Below are 10,188 nucleotides of genomic sequence, written 5' to 3'. Positions count from 1 at the left end.
GTGTGGGGTATATCAGAGTGTTACAGTGAGGGGTGTGGGGTATATCAGTGTTACAGTGAGGGGTGTGGGGTATATCGGAGTGTTACAGTGAGGAGTGTGGGGTATATCAGAGTGTTACAGTGAGGGGTGTGGGATATATCAGAGTGTTACAGTGCGGGGTGTGGGGTATATCGGAGTGTTGGAGTGTTACAGTGATGGGTGTGGGGTATATCAGTGTTACAGGGAGGGGTGCGGGGTATATCGGAGTGTTACAGTGACGAGTGTGGGGTATATCAGAGTGTTACAGTGAGGGGTGTGGGATATATCAGAGTGTTACAGTGAGGGGTCTGGGGTATATCAGAGAGTTACAGTGAGGAGTGTGGGGTATATCAGAATGTTACAGTGAGGAGTGTGGGGTATCTCAGAGAGTTACAGTGAGGGGTGTGGGGTATATCAGAATGTTACAGTGAGGGGTGTGGGGTATATCAGTGTTACAGTGAGGGGTGTGGGGTATATCGGAGTGTTGCAGTGAGGGGTGTGGGGTATATCGGAGTGTTACAGTGATGGGTGTGGGGTATGTCAGTGTTACAGGGAGGGGTGTGGGGTATATCGGAGTGTTACAGTGACGAGTGTGGGGTATATCAGAGTGTTACAGTGAGGGGTGTGGGATATATCAGAGTGTTACAGTGAGGGGTGTGGGGCATATCAGAGTGTTACACTGAGGGTTGTGGGGTATATCGGAATGTTACAGTGAGGGGTGTGGGATATATCAGTTTGTTACAGTGAGGGGTGTGGGGTATATCAGAATGTTACAGTGAGGGGTGCGGGATATCAGAGTGTTACAGTGAGGGGTGTGAGGTATATCAGAGTGTTACAGTGAGGGGGGTGGGGTATATCAGAGCGTTACAGTGAGGGGTGTGGGGTATTTCAGTGTGTTACAGTGAGGGGTGTGGGATATATCAGTATGTTACAGTGAGGGGTGTGGGATATATCAGAATGTTAAAGTGAGGGGTGTGGGTCTATCAGAGTGTTACAGTGAGGGGCGTGGGTATATCAGAGTGTTACAGTGAGGGGGGTGGGGTATATCAGAGCGTTACAGTGAGGGGTGTGGGGTATATCAGAGTGTTACAGTGAGGTGTGGGGTATATCAGTGTATTACAGTGAGGGGTGTGAGGTATATCAGAGTGTTACAGTGGGGGTTGTGGGGTATATCAGAGTGTTACAGTGAGGGGTGTGGGATATATCAGAGTGTTACAGTGAGGGGTGTGGGGTATATCAGTGTGTTACAGTGAGGGGTGTGGGATATATCAGAGTGTTACAGTGAGGGGTGTGGGATATATCAGAGTGTTACAGTGAGGGGTGTGGGGTATATCAGAGTGTTACAGTGAGGGGTATGGGGTATATCAGAGTGTTACAGTGAGGGGTGTGGGATATATCAGAGTGTTACAGTGAGGGGTGTGGGATATATCAGAGTGTTACAGTGAGGGTTGTGGGGTATATCAGAGTGTTACAGTGAGAGGTGTGGGGTATATCAGAGTGTTACAGTGAGGGGTGTGGGGTATATCAGAGTGTTACAGTGAGAGGTGTGGGGTATATTAGAGTGTTACAGTGAGGGGTGTGTGGTTTATCAGAGTGTTACAGTGAGGGGTGTGGGGTCTATCAGAGCGTTACAGTGAGGGGTGTGGGGTCTATCAGAGTGTTACAGTGAGGGGTGTGGGATGTGTCAGAGTGTTACAGTGAGGGGTGTGGGGTATATCAGAGTGTTACAGTGAGGTGTGGGGTATATCAGAGTATTACAGTGAGGGGTGTGGGGTATATCAGTGTATTACAGTGAGGGGTGTGGGGTATTTCAGAGTGTTACAGTGAGGGGTGTGGGGTATATCAGAGTGTTACAGTGAGGTGTGGGGTATATCAGTGTATTACAGTGAAGGGTGTGGGGTATATCAGAGTGTTACAGTGAGGGGTGTGGGGTATATCAGAGTGTTACAGTGAGAGGTGTGGGGTATATCAGAGTGTTACAGTGAGGGGTATATCAGTGTTACAGTGAGGGGTGTGCTGTATATCAGAGTGTTACAGTGAGGGGTGTGGGATGTGTCAGAGTGTTACAGTGAGGGGTGTGGGATGTGTCAGAGTGTTACAGTGAGGGGTGTGGGGTATATCAGAGTGTTACAGTGAGGGATGTGGGGTATATCAGAGTGTTACAGTGAGGGGTGTGCTGTATATCAGAGTGTTACAGTGAGGGGTGTCGGGTATATCAGAGTGTTACAGTGAGAGGTGTGGGATATATCAGAGTGTTACAGTGAGGGGTGTGGGATATATCAGAGTGTTACAGTGAGGGTTGTGGGGTATATCAGAGTGTTACAGTGAGGGGTGTGGGATGTGTCAGAGTGTTACAGTGAAGGGTGTGGGGTATATCAGAGTGTTACAGTGAGGGGTGTGAGATATATCAGAGTGTTACAGTGAGGGGTGTGGGATATATCAGAGTGTTACAGTGAGGGGTGTGCTGTATATCAGAGTGTTACAGTGAGGGGTGTGGGATGTGTCAGAGTGTTACAGTGAGGGGTGTGGGATGTGTCAGAGTGTTACAGTGAGGGGTGTGGGATATATCAGAGCGTTACAGTGAGTGGTGTGGGGTATATCAGAGTTTTACAGTGAGGGGTGTGGGATATATGAGTGTTACTGTGAAGGGTGTGGGATATATCACAGTGTTCCAGTGAGTGGTGTGGGGTATATCAGAGCGTTACATTGAGTGGTGTGGGGTCTATCAGAGTGTTACATTGAGTGGTGTGGGGTATATCAGAGTTTTACAGTGAGGGGTGTGTGATATATTAGAGTGTTACTGTGAAGGGTGTGGGATATATCACAGTGTTACAGTGAGTGGTGTGGGGTATGTCAAGTGTTACAGTGAGGGGTCTGGGATATATCAATGTTACAGTGAAGGGTGTGGGATATATCAGAGTGTTACAGTGAGGGGTGTGGGTTATATCAATGTTACAGTGAGGGGTGCGGTGTATATCAGAGTGTTACAGTGAGGGTTGTGCGAAATATCAGTTTATAACAGTGAGGGGTATATCAGAGTGTTACAGTGTAGGATGTGGGGTATACCAGACTGTTACAGTGAGGGGTGTGGGATATAGCAGAGTGTTACAGTGAGGGGTGTGGGATATATCAGAGTGTTACAGTGAGGGTTGTGGGGTATATCAGAGTGTTACACTGAGGGGTGTGGGATATATCAGAGTGTTACAGTGAGGGTTCTGGGGTATATCAGAGAGTTACAGTGAGGAGTGTGGGGTATATCAGAATGTTACAGTGAGGAGTGTGGGGTATCTCAGAGAGTTACAGTGAGGGGTGTGGGGTATATCAGAATGTTACAGTGAGGGGTGTGGGGTATATCAGTGTTACAGTGAGGGGTGTGGGGTATATCGGAGTGTTGCAGTGAGGGGTGTGGGGTATATCGGAGTGTTACAGTGATGGGTGTGGGGTATGTCAGTGTTACAGGGAGGGGTGTGGGGTATATCGGAGTGTTACAGTGACGAGTGTGGGGTATATCAGAGTGTTACAGTGAGGGGTGTGGGATATATCAGAGTGTTACAGTGAGGGGTGTGGGGCATATCAGAGTGTTACACTGAGGGTTGTGGGGTATATCGGAATGTTACAGTGAGGGGTGTGGGATATATCAGTTTGTTACAGTGAGGGGTGTGGGGTATATCAGAATGTTACAGTGAGGGGTGCGGGATATCAGAGTGTTACAGTGAGGGGTGTGAGGTATATCAGAGTGTTACAGTGAGGGGGGTGGGGTATATCAGAGCGTTACAGTGAGGGGTGTGGGGTATTTCAGTGTGTTACAGTGAGGGGTGTGGGATATATCAGTGTGTTACAGTGAGGGGTGTGGGATATATCAGAATGTTAAAGTGAGGGGTGTGGGTCTATCAGAGTGTTACAGTGAGGGGCGTGGGTATATCAGAGTGTTACAGTGAGGGGGGTGGGGTATATCAGAGCGTTACAGTGAGGGGTGTGGGGTATATCAGAGTGTTACAGTGAGGTGTGGGGTATATCAGTGTATTACAGTGAGGGGTGTGAGGTATATCAGAGTGTTACAGTGGGGGTTGTGGGGTATATCAGAGTGTTACAGTGAGGGGTGTGGGATATATCAGAGTGTTACAGTGAGGGGTGTGGGGTATATCTGTGTTACAGTGATGGGTGTGGGATATATCAGAGTGTTACAGTGAGGGGTGTGGGATATATCAGAGTGTTACAGTGAGGGGTGTGGGGTATATCAGAGTGTTACAGTGAGGGGTATGGGGTATATCAGAGTGTTACAGTGAGGGGTGTGGGATATATTAGAGTGTTACAGTGAGGGGTGTGGGATATATCAGAGTGTTACAGTGAGGGTTGTGGGGTATATCAGAGTGTTACAGTGAGAGGTGTGGGGTATATCAGAGTGTTACAGTGAGGGGTGTGGGGTATATCAGAGTGTTACAGTGAGAGGTGTGGGGTATATCAGAGTGTTACAGTGAGGGGTGTGGGGTGTATCAGAGTGTTACAGTGAGGGGTGTGGGGTCTATCAGAGCGTTACAGTGAGGGGTGTGGGGTCTATCAGAGTGTTACAGTGAGGGGTGTGGGATGTGTCAGAGTGTTACAGTGAGGGGTGTGGGGTATATCAGAGTGTTACAGTGAGGTGTGGGGTATATCAGAGTATTACAGTGAGGGGTGTGGGGTATATCAGTGTATTACAGTGAGGGGTGTGGGGTATTTCAGAGTGTTACAGTGAGGGGTGTGGGGTATATCAGAGTGTTACAGTGAGGTGTGGGGTATATCAGTGTATTACAGTGAAGGGTGTGGGGTATATCAGAGTGTTACAGTGAGGGGTGTGGGGTATATCAGAGTGTTACAGTGAGAGGTGTGGGGTATATCAGAGTGTTACAGTGAGGGGTATATCAGTGTTACAGTGAGGGGTGTGCTGTATATCAGAGTGTTACAGTGAGGGGTGTGGGATGTGTCAGAGTGTTACAGTGAGGGGTGTGGGATGTGTCAGAGTGTTACAGTGAGGGGTGTGTGGTGTATCAGAGTGTTACAGTGAGGGGTGTGGGGTATATCAGAGTGTTACAGTGAGGGATGTGGGGTATATCAGAGTGTTACAGTGAGGGGTGTGCTGTATATCAGAGTGTTACAGTGAGGGGTGTCGGGTATATCAGAGTGTTACAGTGAGAGGTGTGGGATATATCAGAGTGTTACAGTGAGGGGTGTGGGATATATCAGAGTGTTACAGTGAGGGATGTGGGGTATATCAGAGTGTTACAGTGAGGGGTGTGGGATGTGTCAGAGTGTTACAGTGAAGGGTGTGGGGTATATCAGAGTGTTACAGTGAGGGGTGTGGGATATATCAGAGTGTTACAGTGAGGGGTGTGGGATATATCAGAGTGTTACAGTGAGGGGTGTGCTGTCTTTCAGAGTGTTACAGTGAGGGGTGTGGGATGTGTCAGAGTGTTACAGTGAGGGGTGTGGGATGTGTCAGAGTGTTACAGTGAGGGGTGTGGGATGTGTCAGAGTGTTACAGTGAGGGGTGTGGGGTATATCAGAGTTTTACAGTGAGGGGTGTGGGATATATGAGTGTTACTGTGAAGGGTGTGGGATATATCACAGTGTTCCAGTGAGTGGTGTGGGGTATATCAGAGCGTTACATTGAGTGGTGTGGGGTCTATCAGAGTGTTACATTGAGTGGTGTGGGGTATATCAGAGTTTTACAGTGAGGGGTGTGTGATATATCAGAGTGTTACTGTGAAGGGTGTGGGATATATCACAGTGTTACAGTGAGTGGTGTGGGGTATGTCAAGTGTTACAGTGAGGGGTCTGGGATATATCAATGTTACAGTGAAGGGTGTGGGATATATCAGAGTGTTACAGTGAGGGGTGTGGGTTATATCAATGTTACAGTGAGGGGTGCGGTGTATATCAGAGTGTTACAGTGAGGGTTGTGCGAAATATCAGTTTATAACAGTGAGGGGTATATCAGAGTGTTACAGTGTAGGATGTGGGGTATACCAGACTGTTACAGTGAGGGGTGTGGGATATAGCAGAGTGTTACAGTGAGGGGTGTGGGATATATCAGAGTGTTACAGTGAGGGTTGTGGGGTATATCAGAGTGTTACAGTGAGAGGTGTGGGGTATATCAGAGTGTTACAGTGAGGGGTGTGGGGTATATCAGAGTGTTACAGTGAGAGGTGTGGGGTATATCAGAGTGTTACAGTGAGGGGTGTGGGGTGTATCAGAGTGTTACAGTGAGGGGTGTGGGGTCTATCAGAGCGTTACAGTGAGGGGTGTGGGGTCTATCAGAGTGTTACAGTGAGGGGTGTGGGATGTGTCAGAGTGTTACAGTGAGGGGTGTGGGGTATATCAGAGTGTTACAGTGAGGTGTGGGGTATATCAGAGTATTACAGTGAGGGGTGTGGGGTATATCAGTGTATTACAGTGAGGAGTGTGGGGTATTTCAGAGTGTTACAGTGAGGGGTGTGGGGTATATCAGAGTGTTACAGTGAGGTGTGGGGAATATCAGTGTATTACAGTGAGGGGTGTGGGGTATATCAGAGTGTTACAGTGAGGGGTGTGGGGTATATCAGAGTGTTACAGTGAGAGGTGTGGGGTATATCAGAGTGTTACAGTGAGGGGTATATCAGTGTTACAGTGAGGGGTGTGCTGTATATCAGAGTGTTACAGTGAGGGGTGTGGGATGTGTCAGAGTGTTACAGTGAGGGGTGTGGGATGTGTCAGAGTGTTACAGTGAGGGGTGTGGGGTGTATCAGAGTGTTACTGTGAGGGGTGTGGGGTATATCAGAGTGTTACAGTGAGGGATGTGGGGTATATCAGAGTGTTACAGTGAGGGGTGTGCTGTATATCAGAGTGTTACAGTGAGGGGTGTCGGGTATATCAGAGTGTTACAGTGAGAGGTGTGGGATATATCAGAGTGTTACAGTGAGGGGTGTGGGATATATCAGAGTGTTACAGTGAGGGTTGTGGGGTATATCAGAGTGTTACAGTGAGGGGTGTGGGATGTGTCAGAGTGTTACAGTGAAGGGTGTGGGGTATATCAGAGTGTTACAGTGAGGGGTGTGGGATATATCAGAGTGTTACAGTGAGGGGTGTGGGATATATCAGAGTGTTACAGTGAGGGGTGTGCTGTATATCAGAGTGTTACAGTCAGGGGTGTGGGATGTGTCAGAGTGTTACAGTGAGGGGTGTGGGATGTGTCAGAGTGTTACAGTGAGGGGTGTGGGATATATCAGAGTGTTACAGTGAGGGGTGTGCTGTATATCAGAGTGTTACAGTGAGGGGTGTGGGATGTGTCAGAGTGTTACAGTGAGGGGTGTGGGATGTGTCAGAGTGTTACTGTGAAGGGTGTGGGATATATCACAGTGTTCCAGTGAGTGGTGTGGGGTATATCAGAGCGTTACATTGAGTGGTGTGGGGTATATCAGAGTTTTACAGTGAGGGGTGTGGGATATATCAGAGTGTTACTGTGAAGGGTGTGGGATATATCACAGTGTTACAGTGAGTGGTGTGGGGTATGTCAAGTGTTACAGTGAGGGGTCTGGGATATATCAATGTTACAGTGAAGGGTGTGGGATATATCAGAGTGTTACAGTGAGGGGTGTGGGTTATATCAATGTTACAGTGAGGGGTGCGGTGTATATCAGAGTGTTACAGTGAGGGTTGTGCGAAATATCAGTTTATAACAGTGAGGGGTACATCAGAGTGTTACAGTGTAGGATGTGGGGTATACCAGACTGTTACAGTGAGGGGTGTGGCGTATATCAGAGTGTTGAGGTGTGGGGTAAATCAGTGTTACAGTGAGGGGTGTGGGATATATCAGAGTGTTACAGTGAGGGGTGTGGGGTATATCAGTGTGTTACAGTGAGGGGTGTGGGGTATATCAATGTTACAGTGAGTGGTGTGGGGTATATCAGAGTGTTACAGTGAGGGGTGTGGGAAATATCAGAGTGTTACTGTGAGGGGTGTGGGGTATATCAGTGTGTTACAGTGAGGTGTGTGGGATATATCAGAGTGTTACAGTGAGGGGTGTGGGATATATCAGTGTGTTACAGTGAGGGGTGTGGGATATATCAGTGTGTTACAGTGAGGGGTGTGGGATATATCAGAATGTTACAGTGAGGGGTGTGGGATATATCAGAGCGTTACAGGGAGGGGTGTGCGATATAGCAGAATGTTACAGTGAGGGATGTGGGCTATATGAGAGTGTTCCAGTGAGGGATATATCAGAGTGTTACAGTGAGGGGTGTGGGATATATCAGAGTGTTACAGTGAGGGTGTGGGGTATATCAGAGTGTTACTGTGAGGGGTGTGGGGTCTATCAGAGTGTTACAGTGAGGGGTGTCGGATATATCAGAATGTTAAAGTGAGGGGTGTGGGGTATATCAGAGTGTCACAGTGAGGGGTGGGATATATCAGAGTGTTACAGTGAGGGGTGTGGGGTCTATCAGAGTGTTACAGTGAGGGGTGTGGGGTCTATCAGAGTGTTACAGTGAGGGGTGTGGGATGTGTCAGAGTGTTACAGTGAGGGGTGTGGGATGTTTCAGAGCGTTACAGTGAAGGGTGTGGGATATATCAGTGTTACAGTGAAGGGTGTGGGATATATCAGAGTGTTACAGTGAGGGGTGTGGGGTCTATCAGAGTGTTACAGTGAGGGGTGTGGGATATATCAGAGTGTTACAGTGAGGGGTGTGGGATATATCAGAGTGTTACAGTGAGGGGTGTGCTGTATATCAGAGTGTTACAGTGAGGGGTGTGGGATGTGTCAGAGTGTTACAGTGAGGGGTGTGGGATGTGTCAGAGTGTTACAGTGAGGGGTGTGGGATATATCAGAGCGTTACAGTGAGTGGTGTGGGGTATATCAGAGTTTTACAGTGAGGGGTGTGGGATATATGAGTGTTACTGTGAAGGGTGTGGGATATATCACAGTGTTCCAGTGAGTGGTGTGGGGTATATCAGAGCGTTACATTGAGTGGTGTGGGGTCTATCAGAGTGTTACATTGAGTGGTGTGGGGTATATCAGAGTTTTACAGTGAGGGGTGTGTGATATATCAGAGTGTTACTGTGAAGGGTGTGGGATATATCACAGTGTTACAGTGAGTGGTGTGGGGTATGTCAAGTGTTACAGTGAGGGGTCTGGGATATATCAATGTAACAGTGAAGGGTGTGGGATATATCAGAGTGTTACAGTGAGGGGTGTGGGTTATATCAATGTTACAGTGAGGGGTGCGGTGTATATCAGAGTGTTACAGTGAGGGTTGTGCGAAATATCAGTTTATAACAGTGAGGGGTATATCAGAGTGTTACAGTGTAGGATGTGGGGTATACCAGACTGTTACAGTGAGGGGTGTGGGATATAGCAGAGTGTTACAGTGAGGGGTGTGGGATATATCAGAGTGTTACAGTGAGGGTTGTGGGGTATATCAGAGTGTTACAGTGAGAGGTGTGGGGTATATCAGAGTGTTACAGTGAGGGGTGTGGGGTATATCAGAGTGTTACAGTGAGAGGTGTGGGGTATATCAGAGTGTTACAGTGAGGGGTGTGGGGTGTATCAGAGTGTTACAGTGAGGTGTGTGGGGTCTATCAGAGCGTTACAGTGAGGGGTGTGGGGTCTATCAGAGTGTTACAGTGAGGGGTGTGGGATGTGTCAGAGTGTTACAGTGAGGGGTGTGGGGTATATCAGAGTGTTACAGTGAGGTGTGGGGTATATCAGAGTATTACAGTGAGGGGTGTGGGGTATATCAGTGTATTACAGTGAGGAGTGTGGGGTATTTCAGAGTGTTACAGTGAGGGGTGTGGGGTATATCAGAGTGTTACAGTGAGGTGTGGGGAATATCAGTGTATTACAGTGAGGGGTGTGGGGTATATCAGAGTGTTACAGTGAGGGGTGTGGGGTATATCAGAGTGTTACAGTGAGAGGTGTGGGGTATATCAGAGTGTTACAGTGAGGGGTATATCAGTGTTACAGTGAGGGGTGTGCTGTATATCAGAGTGTTACAGTGAGGGGTGTGGGATGTGTCAGAGTGTTACAGTGAGGGGTGTGGGATGTGTCAGAGTGTTACAGTGAGGGGTGTGGGGTGTATCAGAGTGTTACTGTGAGGGGTGTGGGGTATATCAGAGTGTTACAGTGAGGGATGTGGGGTATATCAGAGTGTTACAGTGAGG

This window comes from Scyliorhinus torazame, chromosome 22 (genome assembly GCF_047496885.1).
Source record: "Scyliorhinus torazame isolate Kashiwa2021f chromosome 22, sScyTor2.1, whole genome shotgun sequence".
NCBI classification, from domain to species: domain Eukaryota; kingdom Metazoa; phylum Chordata; class Chondrichthyes; order Carcharhiniformes; family Scyliorhinidae; genus Scyliorhinus; species Scyliorhinus torazame.
The sequence above is the reverse complement of the archived record's forward strand: the minus strand, read 5'-3'. Positions refer to the sequence as shown.